Source organism: Rhinoderma darwinii, chromosome 9 (assembly GCF_050947455.1).
Source record: "Rhinoderma darwinii isolate aRhiDar2 chromosome 9, aRhiDar2.hap1, whole genome shotgun sequence".
In the NCBI taxonomy this organism is placed as follows: Eukaryota; Metazoa; Chordata; class Amphibia; order Anura; family Rhinodermatidae; genus Rhinoderma; species Rhinoderma darwinii.
The window spans coordinates 30,546,629-30,573,546 of NC_134695.1; positions in this window are offsets into that span (position 1 = coordinate 30,546,629).

Here is a 26,918-nt window from a genome sequence, read left to right on the forward strand (position 1 = left end):
GATGACATTGTGCTCATAGAATAATACAATTGCAAAACTAAAGTTAACTGTTTTTTTGGTCGATCCGTGCTCCAAACATCATTATAGAAAAAATAATGTTTAATAAAAAATATACAGTATTTAACAAACAATATATATAAAAGGATGGACATCAAGGGTGGGGGATGAACGCTTCCAGCTTTCACCGGAACAGATACTTGAGAATAATGGTATAACCTATAAATAAAGACAAAATAATAAATCACAAGGTATTTCAAACATAACAAAAAATAAAGAATTTTTTTTTAAAATATAACCGCAATTTGCAGAATTGTATATATGTCAGTGACATGCACTGTTAATGTTATCCAACTATCGGGGATGTCATGTCGCAGATCCCAAGGGGACTGTGGGTAAGTACACATCACTAAGAACCGCTGCAGTAACCATCTCGGGGTACTGGGGGAGATCTTAAAATCAACATTCAGACCATGGGGTGTTAATGTATTTAGTTTAAAAGTCCACTCCATTGCCCTCCTCTATAATTTGGCTAAAGAGACCACTCCCCGGGATCCACCTTTTTGCAACTGAGGAAGTCTATGCCTCAGTTGTCGACCCCAGGAATGTGTACTGTTGTCAGAGCAGGAACGTGAGCTTTCGCCTATGTCAGTAGCTGCTAGTGCCGCCTTGGTGATTGTAATAAGCCGTGGCATTGTTCATTTGAACCCGCACCGGATGCCCAGACAGCGATGATGTCCAGTGCAACAGGTAAATAAATATGGCGCTCAACTTAAGAAAGTTGATGGGAAAGGAGGATTGCTGTGGAGACCACAGCCCCTGAGACGTGAGGTGCCCCTCTGCCCCTTGAGACAGGCATCCGTGTAGAGGATCAGCCAGTTCAGTGGAAGGAAAGACCCAGAGGAATGGCCGGGTAGGAAATCTAGCACCGAAGCAAGTGACAAACTGTGAAAGGAAGGATGAACCGCAGATCCAGGGAGCAGTTCCACTGGGAGAGGCTCGCCCCTGAAGATAGCTCGTTGGTACTGCACAACGGGAATGGTCTTGCAGTACCGAGATCGAGACCACTATAGTCCCTAGAACCCTCATGCAATGAATCCCGTCTTGAAATATTGATAGTCGCTCCGGAGGAAGTGCCATGCGGACCGAGTGTCAAAGGTGACGTCCAGGCACACAATTTTCTGGGAGGTAGACAGGCAAAATTTGGAGCGTTTTTTTTTTTATTAACACTTTTTTTTATGGGGCTGCCATTTTTTATTGATTCTGTGTATGTGTCTCTTCACGACACATACACAGATACAATACGGCAGCTAGAGGGCATAGGACATATGAACGGCTCCCGTCCCATGCTATGCTTCTGGCGTTCTAACTCGGAACTGTTCATGCTCTGTGACATGCGTAATTCACAGTGACCAGCGTAGGAGCTGGTTTGTAGGGGGAAAGCCGACGCCATCTTTTTGAAGCCCAAAAAAAAAACTTGCTTGATAAAGAGTCCTGTGGGGTCGAAACGTAGCACTATTGATATTGGGATGTGTTAATAAACACTTTTTTACTTTTGCCATACGAATGCTGTCCTCAAGTTTTTTGCTACAATTGATTGTCCAGGAGGGATCACTGGACTTGGAATTTGCATCTAGCTGAAATTGAGTAGTTGTATTCCGATCAAGTGAGTGCTGTGGATAACCAGTCTATCTTGTTGAAGCCCGGCAGCATAGCAGGTAAGGTATGCGTGCGTGCAGGTGGGTGTGTGCAGGGGGGTTGTGTGGTGGTTTGCAGAGGTGTGCGTTCAGGTTGCTTGTGGGGGGTGTGTGCTTGTGGGCAGGGCCGCCATCAGGGGCCCGGCCATTTCGCTGAAAAAAACTCTGTGTGAACAGGGCCTAAGTATTAATATTTTTCATATTGCTAACTTTTTTTTGGGTTGTTTTGCAGGTTCCTCTGGACCTATTGGACTACGTCGTAGATTCGTTGGACTACTATGATGATCTACGTTTTTTTTTAAATAAAATGGATAACGAGAGTATTTGGGGGAGTTTTTATTTTAATAAAAATATTTTCTTATGTCTCTGTGTTTTTTGAATACTTTATTAGCGCCTTAGTAATGGCAGTTGTCTGTTTGACGACGTCCATTACTAAGGCGGGGCTTAGTGTTAGCCAGTAAAAAGACTTGCACTAACCCCCCATTATTACCCCGTTACCCACCGCCACAAGGGGTGCCGGGAAGAACCGGGTACGATCCAGTACACGACATTCTGTTTTGATGGTCGAGGACTGGGGCGGATGCAGGCTGGTATTATTAGGCTGGGAAAGGCCAAAACCGTGGCCCTTCCCACCCTGGTAATGCTAGGCTGTGGCTGCTTTATTGTATCTGGCTGATTATAAAAAATCGGCCATGGTTTTTGGCCCTCACCAGCCTCATAATACCAGCATGCGGAGGCCCAAGTACCCGACCATTACTACAGATAGTCTGGTAAACCATAGATCATCGCAGAAGTCCACCGAATCTACGACGCAGGCCCCATGCCCACTTCAGTTATTTTTTCAGGGTGCTATCCGTTTTTTTAATTGATAGCACCCTGACTCATTCATTTCAATGGTGCCATACACACATCCGTTTTTTTGACGGTTCCGTTGTTCCGTTCAATCAAAAGTACAGCATGTCCTACTTTTGTCCGTTGTTCAGAGACCGTGGGGCCCATTGAAGTCTATGGGTCCGTCAAAATAACGGACGGCACACGGAAGGCATCCGTGTGTCGTCCGTTTTTGACAGTTCCGGCTGGGCTTGCCAAAGTTCCAAAGTTCACAGCATTCAACACACAAGATGGATGTGGACAGACTGATCACAATGGTGCTTGACCACCCAGTACTGTGGGATACGTGGGCAGAATCGTACCACGACCGGTACAAAAAGGATGCCGCGTGGGAGGAACTTTCAAAGGAGCTGTTGCAGTGTTGTTGGGAGCAGGGAACTCGTGCACAGCGTCAGAAAATAAGTAAGTAAATACACACATTTCACTTTGCTGTAATTCATTATTTATGGCCCTGTCTTGCTATTATGCCATTGTATGCTTGTTTGTGGTGAAACTTTACGCACCCACGCAAACGTGTTTTTTTTTAAATGAGTCGCTGTGCATGTGCGAGCGCTGCAGCTATTTCAATGATTACCGTCTCATTACTGTGCTTTGCCAACACAATTGTAGGTGTGGTATACAGTATGCGCTGCTCCAAGTGTGTCAGAGGGTAAACAGAGTACTTGCACAATTTTTACGGCCCCTTCAGCTAATCCGCGTGGGTGCATGAAGTTTGACCGCTAACGGTCATATATATGGCCTGTAATATGTATAATGCATTAATAACCACATTTTTCCCTAATATATACATTTTTTCTTTTTTAAAGTACACGAAGTTAAAACACGGTGGAACCAATTCCACCGTGAGCAGAACCAGGTTGGGAAACAGAGAGGCTCCTTCCAAAAAAAAAAAAGATATATTTTCACCCAATAGCTGATGTTCCTGAAGGATGTCATGGAACTTTGACCGTAAGTTAAGATTTTGGCGCATTTTTTTAACTTTACTGTAATTTGTTCCTAAAAAATTTAGCCCATGTTCGTCACGCTGTATTACAGGCCTAGTAGTATTGGGTGAAAAAAAAGCATACATATTTAATATTTTTGGTGCCAGCGGCGCTTGTACGTGGCCTGCTTCCCCTTCATTTTTTGTACCCCCTTGTAATGTCAATCCCACACACACTAGTAGCGGCGATTCACGGTACATACTTCTGTGAGCTCCAACTACAAGTGTGTCAGGAATTGACAGTACTTTACTGGTTAAAAGCTATGTCGATATGCCACGTTCAATTCAGCTGATAGTCGTGGGTGCATGTAGTCGCACCCCCAACAATATACAGTAGATGGCCTATTATGAAGAAAGCACATCCATTTTTATTTATGCTAAACTTATTATGTTCTACAAATGTTTACTTGTAATTAAATATGATTTTATGCAAATTATTATTTTCTAGAACAAGGGACAATTTGGAAGATGCGCAGGAAGTGGAATCGGATGCCACTCAGCTTGTGGAGCCAGAACCACAGTCTACTCCAAGTAGCATATCTCCTCATGTCCCAACAGAGGACACGTTACAGCCATCCCCTACAACCAGGGTTGCTTCGAACCCAGCTCCAAGGAGCGCTTCTCGTCACAGCCGCGTGTCTGCTGCTAGTGCTGCGGTACAGGACAACAGGGCTCTTATTGATGAAAGAGTCCCGGAGTACCTGAACAGAAGCACCACAGAAAATACAGAGGAGACCTTCCTTCGGAGCCTTACCCCTCATCTTAGTCGGCTACCTCCGGAACGTCGGCTTAGAGTCCAGGGAGCAATGATCGTGATGCTCCAGGCAGTAATGCCACCCAACGATCCCGGGGCCATATTCCGGGCAGTCGACCTGTGATGTCTCCACAATGAAGAGCCCATCGACAGTGGAGCGCAATTATCAAACCCGGTCACTCCTGCACCGCCGCCTACATAGACTCCACAATATAGGCCTACGTACGAGACCTCACCTAGCGTGTTCAGCCAGGATAAGGGCCTGAACATGTGTCCCGATTACTATGACCCCTCATCAAGCGGGACAAGTTACACGGGGAACGTGGAACACCCCTACCAAGGCCATCATCATGGCCATGATAGGTCTGACATACATTCTACAGGTCGACCTGCCATCTCTGCTGCTGGACCATTAGCCAATGAACTTTTTGAACTTTAATTTTGGAGATATTTTCTCTTGGTTTTGGTTGTTTGAGTTAACAAAAAATCCTGAAAAAATAATAATTGTGTCTTTATTGATTGGGTAGCGTAATTGTGTGTAACTTTACACGTCAGATGTTGGTGTTCATATACTATGACCTATTGAGCATGGTGCGATTACCGTCACAATCAGGCTGATCATCTGTTGTTTAGCTCTGTTGTCCACTGCACAGTGGACGTAACTACCAGTATCTGACAACATTATAAACAAATGTCTCATGGGACTATAACGTAATATGGGTTAAGCTGCCAGCAAGTGCGGATTTCTAAGCTCCCCAATGTCAGAATAGAAACTCCAAATACCATTAGATATATACACGAGAGACAAGGAGTCAAATACTATTAAACCATAAAAAGCCAATTGTATAGAAAATTACAAATTTTATTGGACAATACAAAAATACATGGTTAAAATACAGACTACAAACCAAATCACTGCATATCTCCACAGTAGGAGACAATGTGGAACCACACTAGTAGTTTATATGTGCATAGAAATGGGAAAATTCCCAAAGAAGGTTGTCATCATTTTGCTCAAGAGTAAATACGTTATAAAAGTACGACAAAGGCTAACAGAGTATATATCAATTCATGTCCAAAAAGATATGTTAGTATCCCCACTATAATGTGTCATTGTAAAAGATGGTGGAGGATAACATAGGTAGTGACTACAATTTAGTCTAATCTATACCCATTTAGTAATTAATCAGAGGACAGAATAGTAGGCATAGCCAGTCCAAAACATCATTTAAAGAGGCTCTGTCACCAGATTTTGCAACCCCTATCTGCTATTGCAGCAGATCGGCGCTGCAATGTAGATTACAGTAACATTTTTATTTTTAAAAAAAACGAGCATTTTTGGCCAAGTTATGACCATTTTTGTATTTATGCAAATGAGGCTTGCAAAAGTCCAACTGGGCGTGTTTAAAGTAAAAGTCCAACTGGGCGTGTATTATGTGTGTTACATCTGGGCGTGTTTACTTCTTTTACTAGCTGGGCGTTCTGACGAGAAGTATCATCCACTTCTCTTCAGAACGCCCAGCTTCTGGCAGTGCAGACACACAGCGGCACCCAGAGGCCACATCGGCACCCAGAGGCTACAGTTGATTCTGCAGCAGCATCAGCGTTTGCAGGTAAGCAGCTACATCGACTTACCTGCAAACGCCGATGCTGCTGCAGAATCAACTGTAGCCTCTGGTGCCGATGTGTCCTCGCTCGTCCGACACGATGCAGGACCTGGGGCAGGAAGTGAGTGACGACACAGCGTGATCTCTCGAGAACACGCTCTGTGTCTGCACTGCCAGAAGCTGGGCGTTCTGAAGAGAAGTGGATGATACTTCTCGTCAGAACGCCCAGCTAGTAAAAGAAGTAAACACGCCCCGATGTACGCACATAATACACGCCCAGTTGGACTTTTACTTTAAACACGCCCAGTTGGACTTTTGCAAGCCTCATTTACATAAATACAAAAATGGTCATAACTTGGCCAAAAATGCTCGTTTTTTAAAAATAAAAACGTTACTCTTATCTACATTGCAGCGCCGATCTGCTGCAATAGCAGATAGGGGTTGCAAAATCTGGTGACAGAGCCTCTTTAAGTGTACAAATAACCAGGCAACTAGCATAACAAAACATCAGTTAGTAGTAAGGCTAAATAGGTTACTAACCCATGTTGCTCCTCGGATGTAACAGCTCCCAGGTATGGAGAAAAACCCCAACGCGCGTTTCGCGTAGATTGCTTTTTCAAGGGGTGTACACCTGGGAGCTGTTACATCCGAGGAGCCACATGGGTTAGTAACCTATTTAGCCTTACTACTAACTGATGTTTTGTTATGCTAGTTGCCTGGTTATTTGTACACTTAAATGATGTTTTGGACTGGCTATGCCTACTATTCTGTCCTCTGATTAATTACTAAATGGGTATAGATTAGACTAAATTGTAGTCACTACCTATGTTATCCTCCACCATCTTTTACAATGACACATTATAGTGGGGATACTAACATATCTTTTTGGACATGAATAGATATATACTCTGTTAGCCTTTGTCGTACTTTTATAACGTATTTACTCTTGAGCAAAATGATGACAACCTTCTTTGGGAATTTTCCCATTTCTATGCACATATAAACTACTAGTGTGGTTCCACATTGTCTCCTACTGTGGAGATATGCAGTGATTTGGTTTGTAGTCTGTATTTTAACCATGTATTTTTGTATTGTCCAATAAAATTTGTAATTTTCTATACAATTAGCTTTTTATGGTTTAATAGTATTTGACTCAGTATCTGACAACACAGCTATTAAAACAAGATCAGCATTTTCTCGACGATACTCAGGTCCCCGAACATTATGTGATTGAGAAATACATTTATTTGATTTATTTTTTACAATTTTCAGCAAATCTTGGAGCGTCGATCATACCCAATGATGCAGGGTGGTCATTCAACACATAATGAGGTATTTGTCTATATTTTTGCAAAAATATTTTTTTTGTAGGTCGTATCACAAATTAAGCGCTGTCTGGCAAGGTGAAGTACTACAATTTCGTTTTTGTAATAGTATTTTTTCCTGATCAATTAAAAAAGCATTTATGCAAAAATATTTAAGCTCGCAAGCCCACGTCAAGGGTCTTCATTCTCTTGCGAGTCCCTACACTAACTAAACAAACAGGTATAACTAAACTGAATCAAATAACAACTAGAACCATTCTTGAAAAAGAAATATTTTACGACCAGTGCAGATAGAGTCCTGCTGCCAGGGGACTGCTCCCTCAGGAGTCAGAAAATAGTCTGCATAAATTTCACGGATAGCCAGTCCAGACGATCCAGGTCTTCTATGTGTCGTCTGATCTAGAGGGACCTCAGCAGAAAGAGCATATTGTTTGACATCTGTGTCCAAGCAAGTATTGTGAATCCTGGTGAAGTTGTGTAATACCACACACGCTTGTGTCACCAGGGTCACATTGTCCAGATCCATCTGTATGGCAGACATCAGCAGTCTCCATTTCTGGGTTAAAATCCCAAAGGCGCACTCCACATACCGACGTGCATGTGTCAGCCGATCCACAATTATAAACCTGTAGTTGCTGTCAGCCAAGGCCAACAGCACTACAGTGAAAAACTGCTTATAATTGTAGTATTTGGACCCTGAGTGAGGCGGCTTCCTCACACGAATGTGCTTTACATCAAGCGCCCCAATGCAGTTTGGAAATTGGGTGGATTCTAGATAGCCATCTGCAATTCTTATCCAGTCTTCTGCTGTTGTCTGTGGCATCACCGTCTCTCTGAGTAGACACCAGATTGCCTTGCACGTCACCCGCATAATCCGTGAGATGGTGTTGTTCCCCAGCAGAAACTCATAGTGTAGAAAGGCAAAGAAGTTCCCTGTTGCCGGAAATCTGAAAAAGTTTAAAAAAACAAAACATGATGAGTATTTTTAAAAAGAGGTAATTTTTGTTAATCCTGGCTGTATGAGGGTTTATGGTAAGGGGGCATTTACATTAATGCTAGCTGTTTGAGGGTGACATGGCGGGTTTATGGTAAGGGAGCAATTACGTTAATGCTAGCTGTATGAGGGTGACATGGCGGGTTTATGGAAAGGGTGCATTTACGTTACCTTTATGTGATGATCAGTTGTTCTTCAGGAGAAATGCAGCGCCTCATATATGTGTCCTGGAGAGTGATTCCAGGACGCACGACCTCAAGCAGACAATCAAAGGTGCTGATTGACATACTACAGAAATTTCTACATTTTTCTGGGTGCTGCCGCAGGTCACGGTAGAGGGTATGGAAATGCCCTTTAAAAGCCCATTGGGAGACAATGAAATGAACCCAATACCTCCTTCTCCTCCTCGGTTCTTCTTCCAGCATAGCAGGTTGCTGTCCAAATCACTGAGAAAGAAGCCAGGCTAAAAGGACACGATCAACTGGTTTGGAGCACATGTTTTCTATCAAAAAAACGCAAGAAATCAAAGCAAAACAAGCAGAGGAATCTCAAACTATTCTCTATGCTCTGAAAGTGACACAAAACAGCGCCAAAATGATCAGATTCCTATGGGTGTTCCCTGTGTCATGTGACAAGTTGAAGTTAATTTTAATACCTTCCGTTTTTTTAACGGACCGTTTAACGGAAGACAAACGGAAGCACAACATCCGTTTAAAACGGAACGGACATGGAGTGAAAAGGGAAAGCACACGGAAGTCATAACGGACACACGGATTCATTTTAAACTGACGTCAAAACAGTGAAGGATGTGTGCATCAGGCTTCAAGCATACTTCAGTGAAATGCTTCAGTGTGCTGTCCGTTTTTTAAACGGATGGCATACTTACCCATTCATTTCTATGGGGCCATGCACACTTCCATTTTGTTTAATGGAACCGTGTGACCGTTCTGACAAAAATAGAACAGGTCCTATTCCTGTCCGTTTTTTGCCGAACAGTCTCGGCAATTACTTTAATTTGGTCCGTTGAAATAACGGACCGCACACGGAAGCCATCTGTGTGCAGTCCGCGATTCGTGATTTGCGGCCATATGATGAGCAACTGATGTGTGCATGAGGCCTTAGTAATATGAAAAATAAAAATACTTATACTCACCTACAGCAGACTTCTTTCTTCTCCCTGCATCGTAATGTAAAGTAGGGGCCAATGAAAAATAATTCCCTCAGGGCATGTTCACAAGGCGCTAAGAAAAAATTACATGTGAACATGTCGAATATACTAGCGTTTCTTGTGAAGCGGTTTTTAAAATACAGGAATTTTTATGCATTTTTTTGCGGGTTTTGGTGCGTAGATAGGACTCCCACTTTCTCTGGGAACATTTGGTGCATTTTACGCACCAAATAATTGATCGAACGCTTCTTTTTTACGCAACACGTTTTTACGTCACACAGTCAGGAATCCCTTAGCCTTTTGGTATATTTTATAGATTCTGCTTGCTAGCATCTGTACAATCTCTTCAAAAATTGACCTGGACACTGCTTAGCAATTTGAAGACACCTTTTCCTGGCTTGTAGCCGAAAATAGCGAGGGGGTGAGTCTCCCGCCCACATTTACAGCAGCTGTGAGTCAGGTTGCTTTGCCTGATTCACCTTGCTGTAATTCTTGGAAGTGCTCCCTCTGCTGGCCAACAAAGGAAAACATGTCAAATTATTATTTAATTTTTAATACTTCCCACCCTGTGGAAGAAAAAAAATACAAAAAACAAACCTAACAAAATATAATAAAAATAAGTAACTTTGCTACACATTCCCTTTAAAGACAATACATTCAAGTTCAGAATGGGCTGGAAAGACCGATTGGGTCTAAGTTGAAGGGGAAGGCGTGAATCCAGTGACCTGTAAGGTGTCACAGACAGCTTTAATAAACACCTCCACAGAAGTGGGGAGAGGGGCAGATCCCTTGTCAATCGAATCCGAGTCGGAATGAGACAGTTCGGACAGTTCGAAAGACATGGATGTAGAGTCCAGATGAGGATGACCAGAAGAAGAGCCCAAGGGAGGACGAATAGGCATCACGCCCATTATGGACTGAGTGAAGTTCTCAAGGTTATAAACAGTTCTGAAAAGGGAATGGGCTCATTCCAGATCCAGACCCACCATACCAGGCGTGAGCAACACTGGCGGTGGCAGGAGTGCAGGAGCCGAAGGTGTTTGGCCAGGAGGTTGACGTGCATTGCTTAGGGAAGTAGACTGTCCACAAGGAAACTTAGTACTACATTTGGAATATGCATAATAAATTGTAATGGTTGTCTGGCGTGAGGGTTCTACCTTACGGTCAGACATGGCAGTTAGAGGGAGTTACTAAACCACACACTAGTGGGAGTAGAGAAACCAATAGATACTCCTTTGAGGGAGTAATGACTGCCTTCACCTAGTTCTGCTAGGAATAAGAACACACTTCTACAGGGAGTAAGCTCAGGGACTAGGACTTGGGCACCTGTAGGGAAAGGAGAAAAAAAAGTCCAAGGGCCAGTTTCATAGTGTCTGATGTTCCTCCTGAAGCAAAGATGCAGCAGCACCGGTCATGAGGTCCTGTCTCATCATCAGCGTCCATCCGAATGCAGGAGAGACAGAGAGGACACATAGGCTCTGCCCTCGAACCGCTGCGCTGGGCTGCTGGCGGTCATGTGAGGTAGACTGGCCAATCAGAGGAGGAGTCTGATTCCCCACAAGGGAATAGTGTAAAAAAAGTGAAAAAAATGTGCTGGAGCGCGGTTCTACCAGAGCAAGGCCCAACCCCCTGCTTGTGCAGTACAATGTAGTAATGTGTAACCGCTGGCACAAGGCAAGCAGAAATGGCGAAAGCCATAGTTAAAAAAATAAAGAAATAAATAGCACCGCTGGCTATGGGCTGGCTGAAAATGGCACCACCATAATAATGGGAGCTACTGGCGGGCGGGTCCAGCGGCCCTGGGGAGTGGGGTTTCAAACACTCACCATCCAGAGCAGCGCTTTCTGCCCTCCATCTCCCAGATGTGTGACCAGCAGGAGCACCCCCCTCAGTGTTTCACTTTTAACTAAGGGAACACTGGTGGGAGAAGGCTGGTGGGCGAAAGTAGAGCTGACGCTCTTGTCTTCAAAGGCATGGTTGGACAACAACCAGTGGCGGATTAAGTAGACCATGGGCCCTGGGCTGTTACCCAAACTTGGGCCCCCCTTCCTCACCGTAACTATTTTTAACACTACCTTTTTGGGCAAGCATTAACAGTGTTACGATTCCCCTTGTCACAGCGCGGTGTCCCTACATACTGACAGGATCACACTGTGCAGGGACACAACCTCCTGACAAGGGAAATTGTCTATCAGTCCTGGACTGCAGAAAGACTTTTTGTGAAATACAAGGATTTCCTATAATAAACATGTCAGGAAATGTGACAGATTCTCTATAAATCTAGTGACTCACAGGTGACGACGTCTCAGATTCTAGTAGTTTTTTTCCTCTTTTCTTCTCCATCCGGTCCAGCGCTCATGACGACTTCTCCCGGCCATGACTCATTTCTGCAGAATTTGCCACTTAGACGTCTCCTCACTTTTCCAACATTTCCACACCTATAAACGAAAATAAAGTTATCATGGTGCCACATACTGTGCCCCTAAATATAATAGCACCAAACACTGCGCGCCTGAATATAATAATACCACACACTGTAAAACACCACATACACACAGCCCCCTGTACATAGTGCCACACACAGCCCCTGTAGATATTACACACCCCCATAGATATCGCCATACACAGCCCCCTCTATATATCACACATCCCCCTCGTAGAGCGTTACACACAGCCCCCTATAGATAGTGCCATACAGCCCTCCCCCTCTTGTAAATAGCACCAAAAAGCCCCCCCTATAAAGAGCGCCACACACATACCACTGTGGATAGCACTACACAGCCCCCCCTTGTATATAGTGCCACACAGCGCTCCCCCTTGTATATAGTGCCACACAGCGCTCCCCCTTGTATATAGTGCCTCACAGCGCTCCCCCTTGTATATAGTGCCACACAGCGCTCCCCCTTGTATAAAGTGCCTCACAGCGCTCCCCCTTGTATATAGTACCTCACAGTGCTCCCCCTTGTATATTGTGCCACACAGCGCTCCCCCTTGTATATAGTGCCTCACAGCGCTCCCCCTTGTATATAGTGCCTCACAGCGCTCCCCCTTGTATATAGTGCCACACAGCGCTCCCTTGTATATAGTGCCACACAGCGCTCCCCCTTGTATATAGTGCCTCACAGCGCTCCCCCTTGTATATAGTGCCTCACAGCGCTCCCCCTTGTATATAGTGCCTCACAGCGCTCCCCCTTGTATATAGTGCCACAATGCTATGTACACATTTAAAAACGTTATATTATAATTATATATATATATATATATATATATATATATATATATAGTATGTGTGTGTATCAGTGTGATTGATTGATTTTATTAAAAAATATTTTTACTTTTTGAGATACGGCTGCTTTGTATCCTGTATCCGTCAGGTCAGCAGGACTGACAGGATCAGTGACACGCAGGATCCACCTCAAATCTATCACATCTAAGATTATAATTTCACTGATCCCGTCAGTCCTGCTGAAAATATTTTTTAATAAAACGTAATTACAAAGTTGCACCAAACACACATTTTTATTTAAAAAAAATAAAACCAACGTGATTTTTGCGACGTTTTTTCCGTAGACAATGCAGGTTTCGTTTTTTATCATTTTTATGCACACCTTTTTTGCTATTTTAGAATTTTTATTCATAAAGTTTGAAAATAATAGTAAAAAAATAAGCTTTTTTACGTTTGAGCTATTTTTTTTTGGTAATAACATAGTTTTACCCTAAAATAGACCTTTTATTTGTGATCGCCATTGTCTACCGTAAACTTTAATATATTACATGTCTATATTAGGCTAATTGAGTCAGCGCTAGCGTTACAACAATGATTGTCGGGGGGAACGTTTTTTTTGGGGTGGGTATTTTATGTGTATTTATTATTTAATTTTTTTTTGCACTTTACTATTTTTTTATTACTATGGTCTGTCCCTTAAAGGTCAAAAAAGACCTTTGGGGAACTTTATATATTTTTTTCTTTGTTTTACAGCATGTTTTTCCACTGTAACTGGGGCTGCACAGCAGCCCCAGTTACAGGGGAAATCAGCCCTCTCACAGTGACGATTGTCACTAATAGGGCTGTGCTGGGTCTAGTAAGACCCAGCAGCAGTCTGCCACTAACGGCACCCGGCGATCATGTGACCAGTCACATGATCACCGGGAGGAATAGAGACAGCGCCGCTGCTGCTGTCTCTATTCCTGTACACAGCGTTCATTGAACGCTGTGTAAAAGAGATCAGAGAAGACAGAAGCAGCGAAAGCTGCTCCTATCTTCTCCTCAGGGTCCCCGGCAGTCACTGACAGCCGGAGACCCGACATTCAGCTGCCCGATCGCGCGGGCAGCAAGTTAAAACCCGAGCCGTAGAACGTCTATGGCTCGGGTTTTAAGGACCCGTCCCTGACCGCTGGCCGTAAAAATACAGCCAGCGGTCGGGAACCAGTTGGGCAGGAGGATAAGCCTGTACTGACCTCAGTGCCGGTGACCGCCCGCCCGGCTCTTCTCTTGCTGCTTTGGAGTAACAGAACAGCCGTCCGTCGCTGTTCTGTTACTCAATGGCGGCGGCCCGCACTTGTCAGGGAGGCGTGTCCTACCTATTTCCCGGCCAATTCCCTGCTCCTCCTCATCTTCGGCCGTTAGCAGCGCTAGCGCGCTGAATAGATTTAGGAGATGATGTGCGTTTCGGGCTGCCATGGGCCCCCTGGGAGCCTCGGGCCCCGGGCGGCCGCCCGAAACGCCCATATGATAATCCGCCACTGACAACAACACATTTTCAATATGACACAATGTGCCTGCCAAGGAGGGGACAACAGGGAGACTATCTCAAACCCGTGTCCCACCTTTCTTGCTGAAAAGGGAAAAAAATAAACTAACTAAGGAAATTGGTAAGGCCTCATGCACACTTCAGTTTTTTCCTTCAGGGTGCTATCCATTTTTGTCACTGATAGCACCCTGAACCCATTCATTTCAATGGGGCCAGGCACACTTCAGTTTTTTTGACGGTCCGTTGCTCCTTTCCGATCCAAAGTAGAGCATGTCCTACTTTGGTCCGGGATTCCATGACCGTGAGGCCCATGCAAGTCAATGGGGCCATCAAAAAAACTGAAGGCACACGGAAGGCATCCGTGTGCCGTCCGTGTGTGACGGAGCCGTTACCTAGCAACTGCCGGGCGGGCAGAAAAACATTAGAAAAATATTACACTAATCGGCAGCCACTTGTCTCTATCAATACCTGATAGAGAAAAGAGGCTGCTGATTAAAAATAAAATAAAAAGCATTTCATACGTACCCGGTCGTTGTCTTGGTGACGAGTCCTTCTTCTTCCTCCAGTCCGACCTTCTTTTGTGACGCGGCAGCCTGTGATTGGCTGCCGAGGCCGCGGCAGAATGTGATTGGCCGCAGAGGCCGCGGCAGCCTGTGATTGGCTGCCGAGGCCACGGCAGGCTGTGATTGGCTGCAGCGGCGACATGGATTGAACGTCATCGCTGGAGGCCGGACAGGAGGAATGTAAGTATGAACTTATTATTTATTTTTTTATTACATTAAAATTGTATTTTCCGCACGCCGAGCATGGTACTGTCCAGGGTGCTGAAAGAGTTACCGCCGATCAGTGCAGCCCATTAACTCTTTCAGCACTCTGGACAGTACCATTCCCGGTGCACGGAAACGGAAACACGGAGTGCACACGGGAGTGCACATGGAAACCACACGGCCGCTAAAACGGGTTCACGGACCCGTCAAAAGCGGCCGTGAAAACGGTGACGTAAGTGTGCACGAGGCCTAAAGGCTATGCTGCATTAGCAGAAGTGTCTGCCCCCTTATGGACATGAAGCCTTTATAGCTCATTGTCTGTGTGCAGTGTATATCCAGGAGCGGCCGCACTGCCGCCTGCAAGACATAAGGGGAGGCCGCCATGACAGGATAGGAGTGAGTGGGTAGGAAGGAGTTAAGGAAAGTTCGTAGCAGTGGTTAGGGGAGGGAAGGGGAGTAGTTTGGAGCGAGGAGGGGGTGTGAGTCTCGGGCTTCCCGCTGTTTTCCTCAGTGCGAGGGAGACAGCGGGAGGAACAGCATCAACAGCAGTACTTAGCGCTGTTCATCCTGTGATTGACCTGTGTTAACTGCGATGGCGTCATTCGAGGGGCTGGTGGAGCGGCTCCGGACGGCAGCTGACCTGCAGGATGAAGGCTGGTTCGAGGCACAGGTGACGAGACTCTTGGGGCTGGCTGTGCCCCAGGCAGCAGGGCACCGGCGCTCACATCGCGCGGTGTCCAGGGAGGGGGGAGGGGCGGCTTCCTCACTGTCGTCCCCCTCAATGTCGTCTGCTGTAGTGCTTGATTTAGACGTGGGCAGCCCTCTGCTGTTCACAACTCCGGGTAGTGGAGGGATCGATCCCGGTTCCTCAGATGTTGTGCCCGCTCGCAGGTCTCGGCGTACCCGCCCTCCGGCGAGACTTAGCCCTGAGGAAATCCTGCGGGCATGGTGCCGCAGGGGAAGCCCCTCCAGGGTCGCTGCAGGCCGGTCTCCAGGGAGAGCTGCATCCCCTAGGAGGTCCCGGCCTGGCAGAAATCCCCAGCCGTGGCGGTGCTTGGCGGTTAGGGGGGGTCTGCTCCCGGATTTCCAAATACCCCCCCTCCGTCGGGTGTGATACAGGATATAGGACTGTCGGCAGCCCCGCATGATGAAGTGCCAATCAGGGGGCTGGCTGCTTCGAGGCCTTCTGCAAGGAGGATGGCGAGTCCGGTTTGGCCGTGGAGTGCGCTCGGAAGTATGGGTTCCGCGTATCGGGAAGCAGGCGGTTGGCCCTATCAGCATCAGGGCTCCGATGGAGGCCGGCCCTTCGGGACAGTCTGGTGGAGGATCTCCGTGCTCTAATTGTGCGTGTGGGCAGCGGTCGCAGATGGCGGGTGAATTGGAAGAGGGAGAAGTTGTGGAGCATCAGCGTGGTCAAGTTAGTCCGGCTGGCGGGATCACAGCGCCTGAGCAGCCAGGTGGGTGTTCATCTTCTATCTCTTTTCATACTGCTGGTATGTTGGGGGGTGCGGGGGTTGCGTCGGGCAATGTGGCCATCGGCGGGTCTTCCGGGGGGGTGGTAGCGGCTTCGCGGAATTAGTAGGATGTGTGCGCGAGCTGGTGAACAAATTGGATAAGTCGCAGGCGCCGGTATCGGCGGGAGTGGCTCCGGTTGCGGTTTGGGGGGGTGGTAGCGCCGGGGTGGGGCAGCCGCCAGATAGGGTGCAAGTAGGGGGCTCCGCGGTGGCTGTGGCGGTGTCGGTGCAGACAGATGGGTCACAGGAAGGTGACAGGGTGCAGTTAGATGATAGAGCGCGGGGTGAAGTTTATGTGTGTTTCAAAGGTCCGTTGGGGGCGCATTTGAAACAGGAGGTCCGCGAGCGCATTTGGAAGGACGAGTATGTGGAAATATTTTCTCTTCTTCCTTTGGCGAAATTTAATTTGGATAAAGGAAAAAGGGATGAGAGTAAGAAAGAGGAGGAGGAACGGCGGCGTTATCGTCTCATTCCACAAACGTTTGTGAACTGGCTGCAGGCGTTCGCAATTTTGGCTAGCATGGTTGGGGAGAAGGCTCCGGAGCATTGTTCTTCTCTGTTTTGTTATATGGATGCTATCGGCGAGGAGCATCGTGTGTTCGGCGGTATGGCATGGCTGCGTTACGACGAGCAGTTTCGGCAGCGGAAGGTGGTGCGACCCAGCATTAGATGGGATTAGAAGGACATCGCGTTGTGGTTGAGGGTTACTGCTCCGATTAAGCCGGGACAGTCCTTTCCAGGGAGCGGGGGATCTGCAGGGCATGTCGGCCAGTCAGGTCAGGGTTCCGGTTCGAAACTCGGTTTCTGTTGGCAATTTAACGACGGCCAATGTAAATTTGGGGCCACGTGCAAGTTCAAGCATGTGTGTTCCCATTGCAGCGGGATGTCCCATGGCGCGTCAAAGTGCTTGCGAAAAGGCAAAAGGAGAGGGGGTCCGGGGGGGTTCAGCTGGTCAAGGGAGTGACGCCGGTGAGGTTGGAAAGGATGGCCCCCTTTCTAAGTAGATATCCGGATATGGCTTGGGCGAAGTTGATTGCGGATGGTTTTAGCATGGGCTTTGTGATTCCTTCTCCCCCTTATGACATTCCAGTCACTAGTCGGAATCTCCGGTCCGCGTATCAACACTCGGGGGTGGTGACTGAGAAACTGCGTAAAGAGGTTATTTTGGGCCGCATGGCGGGGCCTTTTGTTGAACCCCCTGTGGATGATCTTGTGGTTTCTCCATTGGGTGTGGTGCCTAAGCGTGAGCCGAACAAGTTTCGTTTAATACATCATCTGTCCTTTCTCCGGGGTGCATCAGTGAACACTGGTATTGATCCGGGTTGTGTTCGGTGGTGTACGCGTCGATTGATAAGGCGGTGGTTTTGGTTCGGGAAGCGGGTGAAGGTGCCTTGCTTGCAAAAATGGATATTGAGGCGGCGTTTCGGTTACTGCCGGTTCACCCCATGAGCCAACGGTTGTTGGGTTATTTTTGGGAAGGGGAATTTTTTGTGGACCGTTGTTTGCCTATGGGTTGTTCCCTTTCGTGCGCATATTTTGAGGCATTTAGTTCTTTTTTGGAATGGGTAATACGGGAGGTCGCAGGTGTGAAGTCTGTCATTCCTTACTTTGATGATTTCTTGTGTGTTGGCCCGGGTGGTTCAGCGGTGTGCGCCAATATTTTGTATGCTTTACAGGGGGTCATGAGTGATTTTGGAGTCCCGTTGGCTCCCGACAAAACGGAGGGTCCGGTTACGGTTATTCGTTTTTTTAGGCATAGAAATTGACTCGGTCTTGATGGAATCTAGGCTCCCTGAAGATAAATTGACGGGGCTTCGTTCGGAGGTTCAGGCGTTGTCTCGACTTAAAAAGGTTACATTACGTAGCTTGCAGTCGGAATTGGGGAAGTTAAACTTCGCGTGTCGAATTATGCCCATGGGCAGAGTGTTTAGTAGGCGTTTGGCGGCGGCGACTGCCGGTGTGTTGGCACCGCATCATTTTGTGAGATTGAGCTGTGAGCACTGGGCGGACTTGGAAGTGTGGCATCGGTTTTTGGGGCAATACAACGGGCGGTCCCTTTGGATGGATGGGGCTCTGGACTCTGTGAATTTAGATTTGTTTACGGATGTGGCTGGAGGGGGCGGTTTTGGAGCTTATTGTGGGGGCCAGTGGTGTGCCGGAGGGTGGCCAGATACCTGGGTCGACAACGGTTTGACGAAAAACTTGGCCCTACTCGAGCTATTCCCTATTGTGGTCGCGGTGACCATTTGGGGGGATAGGCTCAGGAACAAGAAGATTCATTTTCACTGTGATAACCTAGGGGTGGTGTTGGCTATCAATAATATATCGGCGTCGTCTCCTCCGGTGGTGCAACTGTTACGGCATTTAGTGCTAGTTTGTTTGTCCTTAAATGCTTGGGTGGTGGCGGTGCATGTTCCGGGGGTTGAAAATTGTGTTGCTGATGCCCTTTCTCGCTCGCAGTGGGACCGTTTTCGTCAGCTGGCGCCGGGAGTGGATCGGATCGGCAAGGTTTGCCCGGATCATCTTTGGGAGTTGGTTTCTCTGCGGCAGAAGCATTGATTGAGCGATCTCTGGCGAGTTCTAAGTGGGCAGCATACAGGGCTGGCTGGGCTCAATGGGAGCTTTGGTTGGGATCCCTAGGTGATGTCCGGTCTGACCGGGACAGATTGGTGGCTCTTTTGTATTGGCTGGGGGACGCGTATGAGACAGGTGTGTCCAAGGTGAACAAGTTTGCGTCCGCTGTGGCATTTGGCCTGAAACTGCATGGAGTCGCGGATGCGACTAAGGAATTTTTAGCAGTTCAAGCCTTGAAAGGGATTCGCAGGGGGAGAGTGTCGGTGGATCGGCGGCAGCCGGTTTTTTTCCGGATTCTTTGCTTGCTGGGAACGGCGGTGGAGGTGGTTTGCAGTTCGGCCTTTGAAGTCCGATTGTTTCGCTTGGCTTTTTCGTTAGCCTTTTTCGGGGCTTTTAGAGTGGGCGAATTGGTGTCGCCAAGTGTGTCGCGCGCAGGCGGAATAGGTTTGGATGATGTGGAGCTGTTTGTTGACAGGGTGGAGATTGTGCTGCGCAGGTCAAAAACTGATACAACGGGCAAGGGAAGGCGGATAGTGTTGTTTGCTATCGAGGGTTCGGTGATGTGCCCGGTACATTGTGTTTCTGCATTTGGGGTGCAGGTGGGGTTATCAGGGGTTCCGTTGTTGCGACATGAGAATGGGTCGTTTTTATCTAGGTTCCAATTTGGTGCGGTGTTCAAGCGCTGTCTGCTTGCAATCGGGGTGCGGGAGACTGAATATTCTTCCCATTCTTTTCGAATTGGCGCGGCGACTGAAGCAGTGAGATGGGGTTTGGATAAGGCAGGGGTGAGACGTATTGGGAGGTGGGAGTCCAACCGTTTCCGCACCTATGTGCGACCTCATCTGCTTTAACATTGTTCATATATTAAAAAAAATAGGGTGTGTGTTACGCCTGTGTTAGATGGAGTGCGAATGGGATTGTAAGAAGTGTGTTTTTCTCTCTTTACAGGTTCACGCCCTTGTCTGGTTTGGATCTTGGGGCACTCCTTTGTTTACTGGGGCGCACTGAGGGCGGATGTTCGCCCTGATGGCCGCCAACTGAGGATTCCGCGGGATGAGGCTGTCCTGCATTGGTTGGGTTTTAGGGGAATGGTTTGGGCTAGGGTGTTACAGGAATTTCAGGTTTATACTCAGCTAGATGGTGTTCCTGAGGTTTTAGTGTTACATGTCGGGGGAAACGACTTAGGCGTGCGCCCTTTTCGCGATCTAGTAAGGGACATAAAGCACGATTTGTTGTGCTTATGGGCGTTGCACCCGGGACTAATTATAGTTTGGTCGGATATTGTGCCCAGAAAGACATGGCGTTTTGCCCGATCCGTGGAGAGGCTGAATAAGGCCAGAATTAAAGTTAATAGGGCGGTGTCAGCATTTGTGGCTAAACATGGTGGAGTGGTGGTCAGGCTCAGGGACCTGGAATCGGGTGTGGGGTGTTATTGGAGACAGGATGGGGTGCACCTGAATGAGGTTGGGATGGATCTATGGAGTTTGGCCCTGGCAGAAGGAATTGAAAGAGGGGTGTTGGTGTGGAGGAGCTCATAGGCTTGAGGTGGTCAAGGCCCATTTCGCAGTGGCGGGGGGAGTCCTTGAAGTTGGTCAGTAAAACTGGTGGGGGGGGGGACGCATCAGGGGTATGCGTCCCCCAAAATATGTGGAAGGCTTCTTAGGGTGTTACCCCTTTGAAGTGCTTTATGGGCAAAGCCATCTGCAGAAGTAAGCGGTGCCTTCGAGCCGGGTTACGGCTGAAGGTAAAAAGCAAGTGGTGGTGGCAGATGGCTAGTTTTTCTATTTTGCGGTAACCTCAAGGGCTTCCCCTGGTCATGTTATTGGTGTTATTTATATTGACCCTGTTAAGGGTTTGTTATGTGTTTTTTGGAAGAAATCCATTTTTGGGGAATTCTTGGGTATTTAATGTTTGGTTATAAAAATTTTATATTCATAAAATTTATAATAAACGGCTGCTGTGGCCATTAAAATCCAACCTCGGTGTCATGTGTTTTATTCTGGAAGGGTAAGGAATGATTACGGATCACTCGACTCTACTTATCCAAGTCAAGGAGCGGCCGCACTGCCGCCTGCAAGACATAAGTGGAGGCCGCCATGACAGGATAGGAGGGAGAGGGTAGGAAGGAGTTAAGAAAAGATCGTAGCAGTGGTTAGGGGAGGGAAGGGGGGTGGTTTGGAGGGAGGAGGGGGTGTGAGTCTCGGGCTTCCCGCTGTTTTCCTCAGTGCGAGGGAGACAGTGGGAGGAACAGCATCAACAGCAGTCCCACCCACCCACCCCTGATTTTCCGGTTTTGCATGGGAAGTGTGTGATCTGGAGGGTGTATGTTGACCGGTATCATGGGAAGTATGTGTTTGTCACGGTGGCTGGCGGGGGGAGTCCTTGAGGTTGGTCAGTAAAACTGGTGGGGGGTCGCATCAGGGGTATGCGTCCCCCAAAATATGTGGAAGGCTTCTTAGGGTGTTACCCCTTTGAAGTGCTTTATAGGCAAAGCTATCTGCAGAAGTAAGCGGTGCCTTCGAGCCGGTTACGGCTAGAGGTAAAAAGCAAGTGGTGGTGGCAGTTGGCTAGTTTTTCTATTTTGCGGTAACCTCAAGGGCTTCCCCTGGTCATGTTATTGGTGTTATTTATATTGACCCTGTTAAGGGTTTGTTATGTGTTTTTTGGAAGAATTCCATTTTTGGGGAATTCTTGGGTATTTAATGTTTGGTTATAAAAAATTTATTTTCATAAAATTTATAATAAACGGCTGCTGTGGCCATTAAAATCCAACGTCGGTGTCATGTGTTTTATTCTGGAAGGGTAAGGAATGATTACGGATCACTCGACTCTACTTATCCAAGTCATGTAGAAGGGGCCACTTTTTAATTTCTTAGTGTCAAGCCTCCTAGTGGCAACAGTATATACCCATGGTCTGTGTCCCACAATATAGTGAAAGAGAAATCGTGTTTTTGGACTATAGGTTTAGAAAGTACAGTTGTAATTGGATTGCAAATTGGCTCAAGGACCGTATCGGTCCCTGGGTATAAGTAGTGTACCTCAGGGTTCAGTGCTGGGACCGCTATTATTCAACTTGATGATATAGAGCAGGGGTCCTTTCCCTTTTTTGCACCAAGTACCAGTTTCATGCAAGACAATTTTTCCATGCACCGGCGGGAGAATTACTCGCATTACAAAACAGAGTAACGTCCATTTTATATAACTGAGCTCGTTTCTCTGCAACAAGACGGTCCCATCTAGGAGTGATAGGAGACAGTGACACCCGAAGTGTGTTCCTGATGTCCAGTCTTCTTCGTAATCTCATCTTCATTGCGGTCACCGCAGAAAACCCCACTTCACAAAGATAGGATGTTGGAAATGGAAGCAGGGTTTTCAGTGTTTTTGTGGCGATCTCAGGATCTTCCGCCTTGACTTTAATCCAGAATGTTGGGAGATCTGAAGTCTCAAACATACTTTTAAGGCCACCATCATTTGTGATCTCAAGCAGTTGGTCTCCTTCCAGCACGGACTAGGTCAATTCACCCAGCTTGTTCACAAATGGGTCGCTGATCCATTCCTTTCTTGTTCACAGTTTTTTTGTGGTTGGAAAGGAACGCACAAACTTTTATTTGTTTATCTCTGCAGAGCTTTTCACCTCATGTGTCTAGTTGATTTGATTAATAGCTGAACAAGCTTAATTAGGCCTATATCTGAGCATCTACTCCCCTATAAATTTAGATGTAGCATATGGGGAAGGCACTCGTGCAGGGGGGCACGACGGCAGAAGTCATCTCGGTCTAAGTGTCATACTGTCAAAGTGTCATACTGTCAAAGTGTCATACTGTCAAAGTGTCATACTGTCAAAGTGTCATACATGGCAGTTATACATGGCAGTTGCACAGGGTCAATGACAGGTAAGCTGCATTAGAAAACCAAACAATCTATCACACGCTCTAATTATTAGATTTCTAACTATCAGTTAACAAACAAACATGTTTGCTACCGCTCTCAGCATTATAGCTGCTCTTGGTTTACAATCCTATCGCCCATTTAAGCCTTGCCAAAAAACAGTCTACATCAGTCCCTCTCTCCTTGCCTCGCCCATGTACAGCTCCCATTCACTATTCACTTTCCTCAATCAACTTAACCCATCTCATCCCACTGCCCAACATAAAAATCACTCTTATAAATCACAGAACCATCTGCTGTCTCTCTCCATTCTCCTGCTACTAGCTGCAGGGGACATCTCTCCCAACCCTGGGCCTCCCTTTTCTTCTGCCAAGCTCAACCACTTACCTGCCACACATAGAAACCCTGCAAATCTTCTTACCATTCCTTGTATGTCTTCTCCTGTCTCTTTTAACTGTGCTCTCTGGAATTCTCGGTCCGTGTGCAACAAACTCACTTTTAGGGCAGATTCACACGAGCGTTGCGTTTTTGCGCGCGCAAACAACGCAGCGTTTTGCGAGCGCAAAAACCATTTGACAGCTGCGTGTGTCATGCGTGTCTGATGCGCGGCTGCGTGATTTTCGCGCAGCCGGCATCATAGAGATGAGGCTTGTCGACGCCCGTCACTGTCCAAGGTGCTGAAAGAGCTAAATCTTTCAGCACCCTCGACAGTGAATGCCGAACACAACAGCGAAAAACCTGTAAAAAAAAAAGATAAAGTTCCTACTTACCGAGAACTTCCCGGCCGTTGCCTTGGTGACGCGTCCTTGGTGACGCGTCCTTGGTGACGCGCCTCTCTTGACATCGGGCCCCACCTCCCTGGGTGACGCGGCAGTCCAAGTGACCGCTGCAGCCTGTGATTGGCTGCAGCCTGTGCTTGGCCTGTGATTGGCTGGAGCTGTCATTTGAACTGAAGTGTCATCCCGGGAGGTCGGACTGCAGGAAGGAGACAGGAGTAATCGGTAAGTTAGAACTTGTTTTTTTTTTTACAGGTTCATGTATTTTGGGATCGCAAGTCACTGTCCATGGTGCTGAAACAGTTTAACTCTTTCAGAACCATGCACAGTGAATGTCTTCCGACGTCGCGGACCGGAAATTTTTTTGCCGGGTTCGGCCAAAACGAGTTTGGCCGAACCCGGTGAAGTTAGCTTCGGTTGTCGGGGTTCGCTAATCGCAAAAACACTCCGTTTGGATGCTTGGAAACAGAAAAGCACGTGGGGCTTTTCTGTTTCCATTCATCCTTTTGACAGCTGTTGCGCAAACACGCAGTTCGCACGGAAGAGCTTCCGTGCGACCTGCCTGGTTTTCACGCACCCATTGACTTCAATGGGTGCGTGATGCGTGAAATACGCAGAGTTATAGAACCTGTCGCGTATTTTGCGCAGCGAACAAACGCTGCGCAAAATACACGGACTGTGTGTACTGCCCCATAGACTTCTATAGGGCATTGCGTGCCGCGCGAAAACCACGCGGTCTACACGCTGCCAAATCACGCTCGTGTGAATCCCCCCTTATTCATGACTTTTTCATTTCTAACTCTCTCAACCTTCTGGCTCTTACAGAAACATGGCTACACCTGTCTGACACTGCTTCCCCTGCTGCTCTATCTTATGGTGGTCTCCAGTTCACTCATGTCCCCAGACCTGAGAACAGGCAGGGTGGAGGAGTAGGTATACTTCTTTCTCCACACTGCACTTTTCAGGTCATTCCTCCGGTCCCCTCACTCACATTTCCCTCTTTTGAAGTCCACATCCTCAGACTCTTTCACCCTTTTTCCCTCCGAGTGGCAGTTGTCTACCGCCCACCGGGCTCACCCCGCCAATTCCTGGATCATTTTGCTGCCTGGCTTCCACAGTTTCTATCCTCTGAAACACCCACTCTCATCATGGGTGACTTCAACATCCCCATTGATAACCCAATCTCCTCATCTGCCTCCCAGTTTCTATCTTTAACCTCGTCCCTAGGTTTGTCACAACTTACTAACTCTCTTACACATGAGGACGGGCATTCACTTGACCTGGTCTTCTTCCGGCTCTGCTCAGTTTCTGACTTTATTAACTCTCCTCTCCCGCTTTCTGACCACAATCTTCTCTCCTTTACTGTCAAATATTCTCTGCCTCCTCAGGTCATCCCTACGTATCAGACATACAGAAATCTACATGCCATTAACACTGTGAAACTCATAGACAGTCTACAGTCCTCATTGTCAACTATCTCTTCCCTCTCCTGTCCCAATCTGGCTGCCAAACTTTATAATAACACTCTCAAAAATGCATTGGATGAAGCAGCCCCCCCTACACTCCGAACCACCCGACAAAGACGACAACCCTGGCACACGCCTCAATCCCGCTTTCTTCAGCGGTGCTTGAGATGTGCCGAACGACTGTGGAGAAAATCGCATCTGGATGCAGATTTCCTCCATTACAAATTTATGCTCAAAACTTACAACTCTGCCCTTCACCGAGCCAAACAAGTCTATTTCACTTCTCTCATCTCCACACTATCTAATAATCCAAAACGCCTCTTTGATACTTTTCACTCCCTCCTTAGTCCTAAAGTGCAGACGCCAATCACAGATCTCAGTGCTGAAGACATGGCCACTTATTTTAAAGTTAAAATTGACAACATCCGGCATGATATTATCTCCCAGTCCCCTAGTAACATCGATCCCCTTCCCTCCCGCACTCCCTCTTCTTCACTCTCAGCATTTGACCCAATAACTGAAGAAGTCTCGAGGCTCCTCTCTTCTTCTCGTCCTACTACCTGCCCTAGTGATCCTGTCCCCTGACACCTCCTCCAGTCCCTCTCCCCAGCTGTCACTAGTCACCTGACTAAAATATTTAACCTCTCTCTTTCCTCTGGTATCTTTCCCTCCGCTTTTAAACATGCCATTATAAACCCATTACTGAAAAAACCAACTCTTGACCCATCCAGCGCTGCTAACTACCGACCAGTCTCTAATCTGCCCTTCATCTCCAAACTCCTGGAACGCTTGGTCTACTCTCGCCTTATCTGCTATCTCTCTGCTAACTCCATTCTTGACCCCTTACAATCTGGTTTCTGCACTCTACACTCCACAGAAACTGCCCTTACTAAAGTCTCAAATGATCTCTTGGTGGCTAAATCGGACGGTAAATCCTCTCTCCTTATTCTTTTGGATCTCTCTGCAGCCTTTGACACTGTAGACCACAAACTCCTACTTAACATGCTCCACTCTATTGGCCTCAAGGACGCGGCTCTCTCTTGGTTTTCCTCCTATCTCTCTGACCGCTCGTTCAGTGTGTCATTTGCTGGTTCCACTTCTTCTCCTCTTCCCCTTGCTATCGGGGTTCCTCAGGGATCAGTCCTAGGTCCGCTGCTCTTTTCTCTCTACACAGCTCCTATTGGACAAACCATCAGCAGATTTGGCTTCCAGTACCATCTCTACGCTGATGACACCCAATTATATACCTCTTCCCGTGACATCACCCCTGCTCTAATACAGAACACCAGTGATTGTCTGTCCGCTGTCTCTAACATCATGTCCTCTCTCTATCTGAAACTGAATCTTTCTAAAACTGAGCTCCTTGTGTTCCCACCATCTACTAACCTCCCTAAACCTGATGTCTCCATCTCGGTGTGTGGCACTACCATCACTCCTAAGCAGCACGCCCGCTGTCTCGGGGTTATTTTTGACTCAGATCTTTCCTTTACTCCTCACATACAATCACTTTCACGCTCCTGTCATTTTCACCTCAAAAACATCTCCAGAATCCGCTCTTTTCTTACGGAGGAAACCGCCAAAACTCTCATTGTTGCTCTGATTCACTCTCGTCTTGACTACTGTAACTCATTACTAGTCGGTCTTCCCCTCACTAAACTCTCCCCTCTCCAATCTATCCTCAATGCAGCAGCCAGGCTCATCTTTATGACCAACAGCTACACAAACGCCTCTAATCTGTGCCAGTCACTGCACTGGTTGCCCATCCCC